Source organism: Rhinoraja longicauda, chromosome 7 (genome assembly GCF_053455715.1).
Source record: "Rhinoraja longicauda isolate Sanriku21f chromosome 7, sRhiLon1.1, whole genome shotgun sequence".
Lineage (NCBI taxonomy): Eukaryota > Metazoa > Chordata > Chondrichthyes > Rajiformes > Arhynchobatidae > Rhinoraja > Rhinoraja longicauda.
In genome coordinates this window covers 44,289,927-44,303,099 of record NC_135959.1, presented here as the reverse complement: position 1 = coordinate 44,303,099, position 13,173 = coordinate 44,289,927, and positions in this window count along the sequence as shown.

The window sequence follows — 13,173 nt, the reverse complement described above, 5'->3', positions numbered from 1 at the left end:
TGAAACGAGATCTTTTTTCATTTGTCAGCACGTGACTTTTTATTGCATTGGGGACCAGTAAAATTGAAAGACGGTTGGAAATTTGTTCTGAATGACTTGTTTTCTCACCCTTATTTTCAATATACGAAAGTTGCATGTGTTTTTATTTGTGGTGCAGATCCTGTCATTTGAATCATAATCTAAGGGGAACTCACCAGGGAAAGGTCCATTAGAAAGAAAATGCTAGAAATCAAGGAAGTATGAACATGTGGTTAATTTGTCTGAATCCCAAAAGTAATATAACTTTCAAAAAAATTAGATACTGTTCAAGGAACTGCAGATGTTGGAATTTTTCGTAGAACACAAAGAACTGGTGTAACTCAGCAGGTCAGGCAGCAAAGTCCACAGACTCTGGAGGGTGGATAGCAATGCTTCAGGGTTTTCTTTAAGAAATGCAGCATGGAAATAGGCCCTGAGGCCCACTGAGTCCATGACGGCCATCAATCACCCGTTAACAGACTAGTTCTATGTTATCCCTTTTTCTCATCTACTTGCTACACACTAGGGGCAATTTTTAAGAGGCCTTATCTCTCCTAAGTCATAAGGAATAGGAGTTGAATTAGGCCATTTGGCCCATCAAGTCTACAATGCCATTCTATCATGGCCGATCTATCTCTCCCTCCTAACCCCATTCTCCTGCCTTCTCCCCATAATCTCTGACACCTGTACTAATCACGAGCCTGTACTAATCAAATATCACAGCCGTTTGTCTCCTTTTCATCTCTGGCCTTTATCCACCCATCTGCCAATCACACCTCTCTCATCTGTATCCACCTATCACTTGCCTGGATTCGTCCTGCCCCAACCTACTTCCAGCTATTCTCCCCTGCTACAATCAGTCTGAGGATGGGTCCTGACCTGAAACGTCACCTATCCACGTTCTCCAGAAATGCTGCCTGACCCGCCGAGTTACTCCAGCACCATGTGTCTTTTTCTTTGTAAACCAGCATCTGCAGTTAATTGTGCGTCCATTTAAACAGCTCAGCCCTGGAATCGATGCACAGTTTCAACCACTGATAAGCAGCAGTACCAGTGGAACACTTCCCATAAAACTCCCTTGCTCAGATTCTCGGGAAATATTCCCACCGTAAGAGATACACAGAAGATTTGTCAACGTCAAGCTGAATCAGCAAAACCAAAGTGTGATCGCAACATTACCACAATGGTGGTCAGAAGAACACGACGCTAAACAGACAAAGCAAGTGGTGTAATTTTACCTGCTTTAATTCAACATTTATACATTTTGATAATTCTTATTGAAGGTACAGTTAAAAAAATGTAACCAGGGCATTTGCTCTTAAAAAATAAAGTAACTCTAAACACCAGCTGTGGCTCAGAGGGGATTTTATCGTTGGACTTTAGTTGACTACAAAGGGTATTAAGAGTTATTGAATATATATTTGGGGTGGGTGGGATGTGGAGGGAAAGAAAAAGAGGATATTAATTTTCTCCAGGTTTTTGTGAGCCATGGGTTCAGCTGTGTTGAAATGGCAACTACTGCTAACTTATTGCAACATCTATGGCTGGAGGTGCAGAGGCCTGTTAAAGTCCAGACCGGTGGGAGCAGCGCTTTAGGTTGGGACCGACCGGTATAATCATCCCCTGCTCAGTTTCTCCATGGAAGGGGAGACCTGGGACAGATGTCCATTACGGTGGAGGCAGAGGGTGGTGATCCAAATCACAATGGCCCTGCCCGACCCACAAATGATGTCTCAACAGAAAGTCGAGCCCATCTCGCAGTAATTTCCTGCATTTGGTACTCAGACTACTGTCCGAGAAATTATTTCAAGATTGAGAATATCACTGAAGCGTTAAACAGAAGTCCCAATAGTTTAAAATAGCGAGATTGGGACATTAGCTTAGTCCGAGTCTCTGCAGTTTTTTGTGAGACATAGCTGGGCTGGAGGTGGAATGCCACTCTTATGAGATGGGTTGAACAGCTGTGTATGTACTTTATTTTTATAACAAACACAAGCTCCCTAACGACATTGACTGACTTCCATTAGCAGGGCCCTCTTGCTCCCTAATCTCCCACCACCACGGACTCACAGACCTTAGCGGACGATATACAAACGCCAAGCCCACTCTGCCCTCTGACTTCACTTAAATAAAAATCAACCGCCTGAAGGTACTTAGATCCTGAGCAAAAGGGGGTGGAGAGGGAGGGAGGGAGGCAGGTAGATTGGCAGTTCCGTTACGTCCACCCAAAGATCCAGTACTCTTTAAAACAATTATCTTTCATAAGCAGCTACAATATTACATTATTAGTCTGACCAAAAGAGCAACACAAAATACTTTACTGCATTAAATCTCGGTAGAGAATAAATGTAAATCAAGCTTTTTGGCTAAGACCACGAGTATGAAGAATCTGTTCTCTTAAGTGTCACCCATTGTGGTCAATACCTATAGCCAGCATGCTCAAATGTGTTACAAAAAATACTACTCAGTCCAATACTCAGAATAGGGGATACAGGTCAGTCTGCATTGAGCTTCACCTTGTCGAATTCGTATGAACGGATTAAGTCAGTTTGTGAAACAACACCATTTTCCTCTTGAGAAAAAGCAAATCCATCTGAAACAGAGCAAAATATTATATATCACTGACAGTTTATGACTGATAAAAGTCTTATGCCTGACGGTTATGACTGATGATTTAATATAACTATTAAATATGAAAATTAAGATTGCTTCCACATCCATTAAACTTTAGAGATACAGCGCGGAAACCGGCCCATTGGCCCACTGAGTCCATGCCGACCAGCAATCACCCCGCACTATCCTACACACTATGGACAATTTTACCAAAGTCAATTAACCTACAAACCTGTACGTCTTTGGAGTGTGGGAGGAAACTGGAGCACCTGGAAACCCACATGGCCACAGGGAGACATGTACAGACTCCGTACAGATAGTACCTGTAGACAGGTTCGAACCTGGGTCTCTGAAAGGCAGCTGCCCTACAGCTGTTGACGCCCGATCAAAGGAAGTATATGAAATTCATGCTGAAAGGCATAGATACGGTGTACAGCATAACCTTTATTGAGTGCCACGGTGGTGCAGCTGGTAGAGCCGCTGCCTCACAGCGCCAGAGAACTGGATTCGATCTTGACCTCCTGTGTGGAGTTTGCATGTTCTCCCTGTGACCATAAAGGCTTTCTCTGGGTGCTCTGGTTTCTTCCCACATCTCAAAGATGTGCAGGTTTGTAGGTTAATTGGCCCTCTGTAAATTGCCCCAGTGTGTAGGAAGTGGATGATAAGTGGGAAAGCATGGGATTAGTGTGGGTGGGTGATCGGCGGTCGGCATGGACGTGATAGGCTGAAGCCAGGACCTGTTTCCATGCTGTATCTCTAAACTAAACTAAACTCTTTTCCCCCAGGGTGGAAATGTCAAAGACCAGAGAGCATAGCTTAAAAGTGCGAGGGGCAAAGTTTAAAGGAGATGTGCGTGGCACAGAGTGGTGGGTGCCTGGAACACACTGGCAGGTGTGGTTGAGGGAGATATGATAATGGCATTTAAGAGACTTTTGGATAGGCACATGGATGTGTCTGGAATGGAGGGATAGGGGATCACTGTGGGCTGAAGGGCCTGTTCCTATGCTGCATTTTTAATGTTCTACGTTCTAAGACTGAGGGGCAACTTGATTAAAACAAAAGAAGATCTCAATGGAAGGAAAATGTTTTTTAAAAATATTTTGGAAACACTACAAATGCTGCAAAAAAACTCAAATGCCGGAGTAACTCAGTGGGTCAGGCTGCATCTCTGGAGAACATGGATAGGTTTCGGGTCAGGACCCTTCTTCAAACACCTACCACTGTTCTCCAGACATGCTGAGGAACAGCACCTCATATTTCACTTACAACCAGTGGTATGAACAGTGAATTCTCTAATTTCAAGTAACTCCTGCATTCCCTCACCCCACTCTCTCCCCCAGTCATCCTACCAGTCCCACTCTTCGCATCCTGGTATCGCTCTTGTCATCACATATTCCCCAGCCATTATGGACTCCACCCTTCCTGAGGTCATCTGTTGCTGGCCCTGATCTGTTCTGGTCTTTTCTTGCCTCCAGTTTATTCCCCCACCTCTACTTTCAGTCTGAAGAAGGGTTCCGACCCGAAACGTCACCTATTCTTTTTCTCCAGAGATGCAGCCTGACCCACTGACTTACTCCAGCATTTTGTGTCTTTTTTGAGACATGTTTCAGGTCCAAGACCCTCCATCATTTTGTAGATTCTGAAGTTTTTCCACAGTGGATGTGGACAGAAACTTTGCACGTGGGATAATCCAGAACTGGGGCTCAAGTGGGAATAAGCCTTCGGAATTCTTTACCTCAAAAAGACTGAGGAAACAGTGACTATTTTTTGAGGTCGAATTAGAGATATTCTCGCTAAGCAAAGGGGAACAAGGCTACAGAGAACAGGCAGGAGTGTGTAATTAAAGTTACAGTCAAAAGTCCCGATCTTATTGAATGTTGGATCAAACTCGAGCTTCCCCCCCCTTGTGAGGAAGTGAATGCAATCTGCTTTAAACTTACAAGAACAAGTTGGGCTGAAGAATGATTGATGGAATTTAATATAGAGAAATGTGAGGTGTTGCATTTTGAAAAGTCTAATGTGGGCAGGACCTACACAGTGAATAGCAGGGCTCTGAGGAGTGTCATAGAGCAGAGGGATCTGGGAGCGCAGGTGTATAGTTCCTTGAAAGTGACATCACATATAGTTAGGATGGTCAAAAAGCTTTTCACACATTGGCCTTCAGAGTATTGACTATAGAAGTTGGGAGGTCATGTTGCAGTTATAGAAGACATTGGTGAGGTCACATTTAGACAATTATGTTCAGTTTTTGTCACCGTGTTATAGGAAAGATGTTGTCAAGCTGGAAAGGCTGCAGAGAAGATTTTCGCGGATGTTGCCAGGACTCGAGGGCCTGAATTATAGGGAGAGGTTGAACAGGCTGGGACTTTACTCCTTGGGGCGCAGGAGAATGAGGGGTGTCCATAGTGTGTAGGATAATGCTAGTGTACAGGGTGATTGCTGCTCGGCATGGACATAGTGGGCTGAAGAACCTGTTTCCGTGCTGTATCTCTAAAGTAATGATTATTTCTCCATAATGTTTGATTAATGATTTGAAATGAAAAACTTTGCATTTTCAGTACTTCTGAGAACTATTAGCATGTTACGAAACAGAGCATGAATTATTGGTTTATTATTGTCATGTGTATTGAACTACAGTGAAAAACTTTGTTTTTGAGTTATCCTGGCAAATCATGCCGTACACAAATATGGTTAGAGTGTGTTTCTGTCTCATAAGGTCATAAGCGATAGGAGTAGAATTAGGTCATTCGGCCCATCAAGTCTACTCCGCCATTCAATCATGAATTATCCATCTCTCCCTCCTAACCCCATTCTCCTGCCTTCTCCCCATAACCTGTACTAATCAAGAATCCATCTATCTATGCCTTAAAAATATCCACTGACTTGTTCTCCACAGCCTTCTGTGGCAAAAAAAATCACAGATTCACCACCCTCTGACTAAATACCTTTTTTCCTCATCTCCTTCCTAAAAGAATGTTGTTTAATTCTGAAGGTCTCACACAAGTATTTATCCCTGCTTTGACCAGCGGTTATTAAATGGTGGCAAGTTTACAGGTTCAGGACTTGCTTGGGGTATGGATAGACCTGGTTCTTTGCCCTTTGACCTATCCCGGATGTAAACTGATCTGTAACAAGCTGTGGTGCTACAGGTTACTTGCAATGGATATCCTGAGTGGATGTGGAATAAAAGGGTACATTATGCTACTTTAGTCTAGCGTCCATTATTTAAATGAAGTTAGCCTCCGAATGTCAGTGGTAAAGTCATCAGGGAAAATCATAAGAGCTGCTTATTCCTCAGAAAAAACTTTCCCAATGGAACTAAGGCACTCTTTTCCCTTCCTGCATCCTAAAGAGCATTGTGCAAGCTTGCAACTTTTAATATTTATCTTCTTCCTTGATTGTAAAATATCTAAATGGGCTCTTTGTAAAGGTACATAGAAATGGAGGTCAATTACATCATTAAACAAAATAAAGGAAAAATAGTCCAACTTAAAGAATGGTTCTAAACACAAAATACTGGGGTAACTCAACAGATCAGGAGCATCTCTGGAGAAAAGGAATAGGAATTAGGGGCGGCACAGTGGCACAGTGGAGGAGTTGCTGCCTTGCAGCGCCAGAGACCCGGGTTAGCTCCTGACTACAGGTGCTGTCTGTACAGAGTTTGTACGTTCTCCCGGTGACCTGCATGGGTTTTCTCCAGGAGCTCCGTTTTCCTCCCACACTCCAAAGATGTACAGGCCTGTAGGTTAATTGGCAGGTATAAATGTAAAATTGTCCCTAGTGCGTGTGTAGGATAGTGTTAGTGTGCGGGGATCGCTGGTCGGCATGGACTCGGTGGGCCAAAGGGCCTGTGTCCACGCTTAGCTGTAAACTAAACTAAAGAAATACTAAACTAAAGGTGACGTTTCGGGTCAGAACCCTTCCCTTTCGACCAGAAACATCACCTAATCCTTCTCTCCAGAGATGCTGCCGGGTCTGCTGAGTTACTCCAGCATTTTGTGTCGATCTTTGGTATAAACCAGTATCTGCAGTTCCTTCCTACACTTAAAGAATCGGTAAGCAGATACTATTCAAGATAATTGGAATCAATGCCGTGCCCCTGTGGAACCATGCAGCAGGAAAGAAAAGTATCTAGAAACCAAGAACTGCAGATGCTGGTTAATACTCAAAAGGACTCAAAGTGCTGGTGTAACTCAGCGGGTAAGGCAGCATCTCTGGTGAATGCAGATGGGTGACATTTCAGGTCAGACTGATTGCAGGCGTTGGTGGGGGAGGGGTGACGGAAAAAATGAAATACTCAACGGCAAATACTTAAGGATAGCGGAGTCAGGGGGTATGGGGAGAAGGCAGGAACGGGATACTGATTGAGAATGATCAGCCATGATCACATTGAATGGCGGTGCTGGCTCGAAAGGCCGAATGGCCTCCTCCTGCACCTATTGTCTATTGTCATTGAGTCATACAGCGCGAATACAGGCCCTTCGGCCTAACTAGCCCACGCCAACCAACATACCTATCTAGTCGCACCTGCCTGTATTTGGCCCTTATTTCCCCTTAAACCATCCTATCTATGTACCTGTTTAAATGTTTCTTAAACGCTGTGAAAGTACCTACCTCAACTATCTGCTCCAGCAGCTCGTTCCATACACCCACCAACCACCCTTGGCCCTCAGGTTCCCAATAAATCTCTCCCCCTACCACCTTAAACCTATATGGTCCTCGATTTCCCTACGTTGGGTAAAAGACAGTGCATTTACCCAATCTATTTTTCTCATGATCTTCTACATAGCTTTAAGGTCAGCAGGTCAAAGTTTAACAGAGATGTGCAGAGCAAGTTTTTCCTTTTACACAGAGCGTGGTGAGTGCATGGATTGTGCTGCTGGGAGAGGGTGTTTTTATGGCTGAGATTGACAGACGTTTGATTAGTAAGGGTCACGGGTTATGGGGAAAAGACAGGAAAATGAGGTTGGATGGGAGAGTTAGATTAGCGACGATGGAGTGGCGGAGTAGCCTTACTTCTGCTCCAGTGATTTCCACCACTTATAAGTTCGTAAGTCATCGGAGCAGAAGTAGGCCATTTTGAGGCAGATACAATAGTGGCGTTTGAGGCTTTTAGACAGGCACATGGATATGCACAGAATGGAGGGATATGGATCATGTGCAGGCAGAAAAGAGTTGGTCTTAACATTGCGTTCAGCACATGATGTCAATCTGGGCAGAAGGTTGCTGTGAAGATTTAAAATTCACATTTGTGAAAAGGCTGAACATTTTTTTAACGACAAATGAAGCAGAGGAATACTCACGAGCCACGCATGGACCAAGATGGGAGCGGGGAAGATTGGAAGAACTTCTCCTAAACACTCTCTTCAACAGGTAAGCTCGTTCATTGAGACTGTGGAGAAGAACAGGCAGTGTGAAAGTGCACTCTCTAACGAGTATTAAGCCAGGTTTCCTGCACGCATTGATTCAAGCCAACAAAAACACTTGGCAAACGCACAGCACAAAACCCAAAACAATTAGACATTTAACGCAAGATCCAGGTGATCCATTAGGGTAGCAATTAAAAAGGAGGCAATTTCCATCAACCAGCAATTAATTTACCAGAAATGTTTAATTAGCATGATTACAAAGAAAAGGACTGACTTAAAAGCAAATAAATCCCTTAATTGGTGACAAGAAAAACAAATCATTAATTTAAAGATTCCAGAACCAGGGTTTTGTAAAACTCCTGGGTGTTTGAAGTAATTTGCTGCTTGTAAACAATTAAGGGTGTTGCCCATCCTTCCAGGTTACTTGTTCAAAGAGAACTGGGCAACTGTTATTGACTGGGACCTAGAAACTTGTGTCAAATTTCAAACCGTCTCGGGATGATTTATCAGAACATCACAAGTGTTGCTGCTCTCTCCTTCTGGTTTCTATTCAACAATCAGTGTTCTCCGTGTCAGTTCAAACCTTCCATGGAAGACGTGGGAGAAAAAGGGGGGAGGAGGGAGAAAAGAAAGGGGCATGGAGGGGAGGGTCAGTGGGGAAAGGAGGGGAAAGGTGGGCTAGGGTGGAGAAAGAGGAAAGGGGTGGCATGGGTGGAGGGGGAGAGGAGGGTGGAGGGAGGGGGTGAGAGGGGGGATCCCATTGTATTCGGCGGCCCATCGCTAGGTCCCCGCATTACTCTCACTGGTCCACCTCGCTGTCGGCTGCGGAGTTTCCGTTGATGTCGGTGGCTCGGAGTCGTGGTGGGTGAGCCAGGCCTGCCGAGCGGGTCCTCCGTGGTGGGTCCGCGGCGGTGAGCTGGGCCAGCTCCGCATTTTCTATGGATTTGGAATAACTAAGGCCTAAACACGGGGCGGCACAGTGGTGTGGCGTTAGAGTTGCTGCCTTACAGCGCCAGCGACCCCAGTGACTTCTGGCGCTGTCTGTATGGAGTTTGTACGTTCTCCCTGTGACCACGTGGGTTTCCTCCGGGTGCTCTGGTTTCCTCCCACACTCCAAAGACGTGCGAGCTTGTAGGTTAATTGGCTTCTGTAAATTATCCCTAGAATGTAGGGTAGAACTGGTGTACAAGTGATCGTTGGTCAGCTTGGACTTGGTGGGCCAAAGGGCCCGTTTCCATGCCATATCTCTAAATCAAACCAAACTAAATTAAATTGATGACACAAATTGCTGGAGTAACTCAGTGGGTTAGGCAGCATCTCTGGAGAGAAGGAATCAGTGACACTTTGGGTCGAGACCCTTCACAACCATGCACGGTTTCACACAATGATGTTTTGTTCATATTCATCTTAATGTTATTTTGGATGGAGAATCTCTTGGTTTCATTTGTCACAGACCTTTAATGTAAAAGAGCCCGCGACTGTAAAATCATACAGCCAAACATTTTGTGCCTTCCATTCGTCTGTGCTCTGACTTAATTGGGGCATTACACAGTGGTGCAGCTGGTAGAGCTGCTGCCTCGCAGCGCCAGGGACCCGGGTTCGATCCTGACCTCAGGTGCTGTCTGCATGGAGTTTGCACATTCTCCCTGTGATCGCGTGGGTTTTCTCCACGTGCTCCAGTTTCCTCCCACATCCTTAAGATGTGCCGGTTTCAAGGTGAATTGGCATCCTGTAAAATTGCCCCGGGTGTGTAGGGAGTAGATGAGAAAGTGGGATAATATAGCAGGACACAAAGTGCTGGAGTAACTCAGCAGGTCAGACAACATCTCTGGAGAACGTGGATAGGTGACGTTTCGGGTCGGACCCTTCTTCTGACAAAATAATGTAGAACTGCTGTCGAAAGAAGGAACTGCAGATGCTGGTCAATACACAAAAGGACACAAAGTGCTGGAGTAACTCAGCGTGTCAGACAACATATCTGGAGAACATGGATAGGTGATGTTTCGGAATTTCTCCCTTCTTCAGACTAGTGCAATGGGATGATCGAGGGTCGGCATGGACTCGGTGGGCTGAAGGGCCTGTTTTCATGCTCCATCCCTAAAACTTAAACTAAACTAAACCAATTAAAAACAAGTGAATGACAACTACAAAGAGTAGAATGCACACACACAAACACAAAGTATCACAGAGGCCAACAGGTACAGAGGGGTAGGGAAGGCTGCATGTGGGATACACACACACACACACACACACACACACACACACACACACACTAAACCAGACAATGCAGCCCATGACCTTCCCTGACCGCTGTGTCACTCCAAATTCAGATAACCTTCTAAATGAGGGCAGGAGAAGCCCTATCTGAATTCTTCTTCTGCAGAACACAAGCACGTGTGGCGGCAGAAAGTTAGAAGGACAAAGGAAAGTAACTGCACAATGATCAGATCCAGTCAGAGACCATTGCTAAACTAGTGGAAAGAAAATAAAAGACTGGGAAAATCTCTGGCAGTTTTAGTCACACTGTTATCTAGTTCACAGATGGACCACCCAGAAAATCTCCAAGCAATTAGTGAAGTAAAAACAATACATGGCAAGGTGGTGGGATGCAAATCTTACATGATCTCCTTCAAAGCATTTTGATAGCGGAGTGTGTCTGAGCAGAAACATGCGGATGAAAATATATTAATTTTAACTGAATAGAGAACGTAACAACTTTCTCCAGCAGATATAAACATACAGGCACACGAGGGACTAATTCTGCCTGTGACCCTGGGATTTTAGATTTTAGACTTTACTTTAGATTTCAGAGATGGAGCGCGGAAATACCGAGTCCACGCCGACCAGCGATCATCCTGTACACCAGCATTATCCTACACACTAGGGACAATTTACAATTTTTTCTACCAAAGACAATTAACCTACAAACCTGTACGTCTTTGGGATGTGGGAGGAAACCGAAGCACCCGGGGAAAACCCACGTAGTCACAGGGAGAACGTGCAAACTGCGTAATGACAGCATCCATAGTCAGGATCGAACCCAAGTCTCGTGCTGTCGGGCAGCAACTCTACCGCTGCGACACCATGCTGCCCCAACATGTTTCAAATGTTGCATTACTTCCTACACCTCCGTTCATCATTCTCGGCTTCAAATCAAAGCAAATGTGAATGTAAAGATTGAGCAGATGTAGTGGAGGGGGTGGGACGTTTACTTGTCTCTGGAACTGATGGACACTCACCCTGTTTTACACATCAGCCAGCTTTCCTCTGATGAGTTTAAGAGGCTCCTGTTCTGTGCATGTCTTGTAATTAATTACGTTTAAAATGTTCTTGGACAACGGGGGCAGCGGTAGAGTTGCTGCCTTCCAGCACCAGAGACCCGGGTTTGATCGTGACTACTGCAGATGTCTGTACAGAGTTTGCACGTTCTCACTGTGACCGCATGGGTTTTCTCCAGGTGCTCCGGTTTGTCGCTTATTTGGCTTCTGTGTATTGTAGGTTTTGTCCCTAGTATGTAGGATAGTGTTAGTATACAGGTGATCGCTGGTCGGCGTGGACTCAGTGGGCCAAAGGGTCTGTTTCCGTAAAACCCAAACGATGCTGTATTCTTTTCACTCAATGCCAAAGATATAGTCTATACCCCAGAAGATTGTTCAATTTGTTTGATTTCTTAATCTGTTAGAAAGGCAAATATGTAAATTGCTGCACAACATTGTAAACATCGTCACACAGCACGGAAACAGGCCCTTCGGCCCAACTTGCCCATGCCGACCAACATGCCCCATCTACGCTAGCCCCACCTGCATGCATTTGGTTACCTGCCCAAGTTTACAAATGTGGGTTCAGCTTATTGGAGTTAAGTGAGGACGCAGGGAACGGCTGATGTTAATTTACAAAAAAAGACAGTGCTGAAGTCACTCAGCGGGTCAGGCCGCATCTCTGAAGAACATGGATAGGTGACGTTTCAAGTGAGGACCCTTCTTTAGACATTGTAGTAGTGGGGCAGGTGAGATTGGGCGTAGATGAGACATCTTGGTCAACATGGCAAGTTGGGCAGAAGGGCCCGTTTCCGTGCTGTGCGATTATGGCGATGATGTTATGCAGGAATTTACATTTTTGTAGTAAGTTTTTTGGAGGGCAATAAATAAAATTTAAAGGGGACTGTGCAGCATAGTGGCTCAGCAGTATTGCTGCCTTGCAGCGCCAGAGACCCGGGTTCGATCCTATCCACTGATGCTGCCTGTACGGAGTTTGCACGCTCTCTCCGTGACCGTGTGAGTTTCCTCCGGGTGCTCTGATTTCCTTCCACACTCCAAAGATGTACAGATTTGTAGGTTAATTGGCTGGTAATAATTGTAAATTGTCCGTAGTGTGTCGGACAGTGCTACTGTACTGGGTGATCGCTGTTCGGCGCGGACTCAGTGGGCCGAAGGCCCTGTTTCCGCGCTGTATTTCTAAAGTCTAAAGTAAAGCCTGAATGTATCAGGCTCCAAAGAACATACAATTAACGCAACCGTTTTTCAATAACTAGGCGGAGAGACAAATTTGCTCTCCTTCTATCATCAACAGGGTTACAAAACAAGCTTCAAAGTGGAGTTTTGCTACTTATCTGACAAGATCCATTAACTGCTTGACAGTTTTTTATCACCATGGGATGTCAGGCAGATATGTTCCAATTTAGGAGATTGTAAATTCTAAGACTTTTCCTCCTCTCTCAGTAAAATACAATGCACGGACAAAAACTCCAATTCCATTGAATAATTAGCAAAGAAAACATTTCCTCAGGTATTCTTGCACTAACATGTTCAGCTTCACATAGGGAAGGATAGCTTTTTAACATTTTGAGGATAAAGAAAGAGATTTTCTAAAAACAGAGCATTCAAATTGTGACTCAAGTTAATTACAACTCTAATCTTTTTACTTCTGATAGTAATCTCCAAAGAACTTGTTTCTAAAGTTGCGTTACCACACAGAGACTATCGTAAAGACGCTGACTTAGGTAACCAAGGCATTTATGCCATGTTTACTTTCAAAAAGCACACACAATCCCAATGATTGAAAATACTTATGTGCGTGTCTGTTACATATCCCGCCGACCTCTTTTAGGAATCAAGTCCCACCTCATAGACTGGTGGGGATTATATTGTGTAGTTTTTAATGTCTGAGAAGGCAA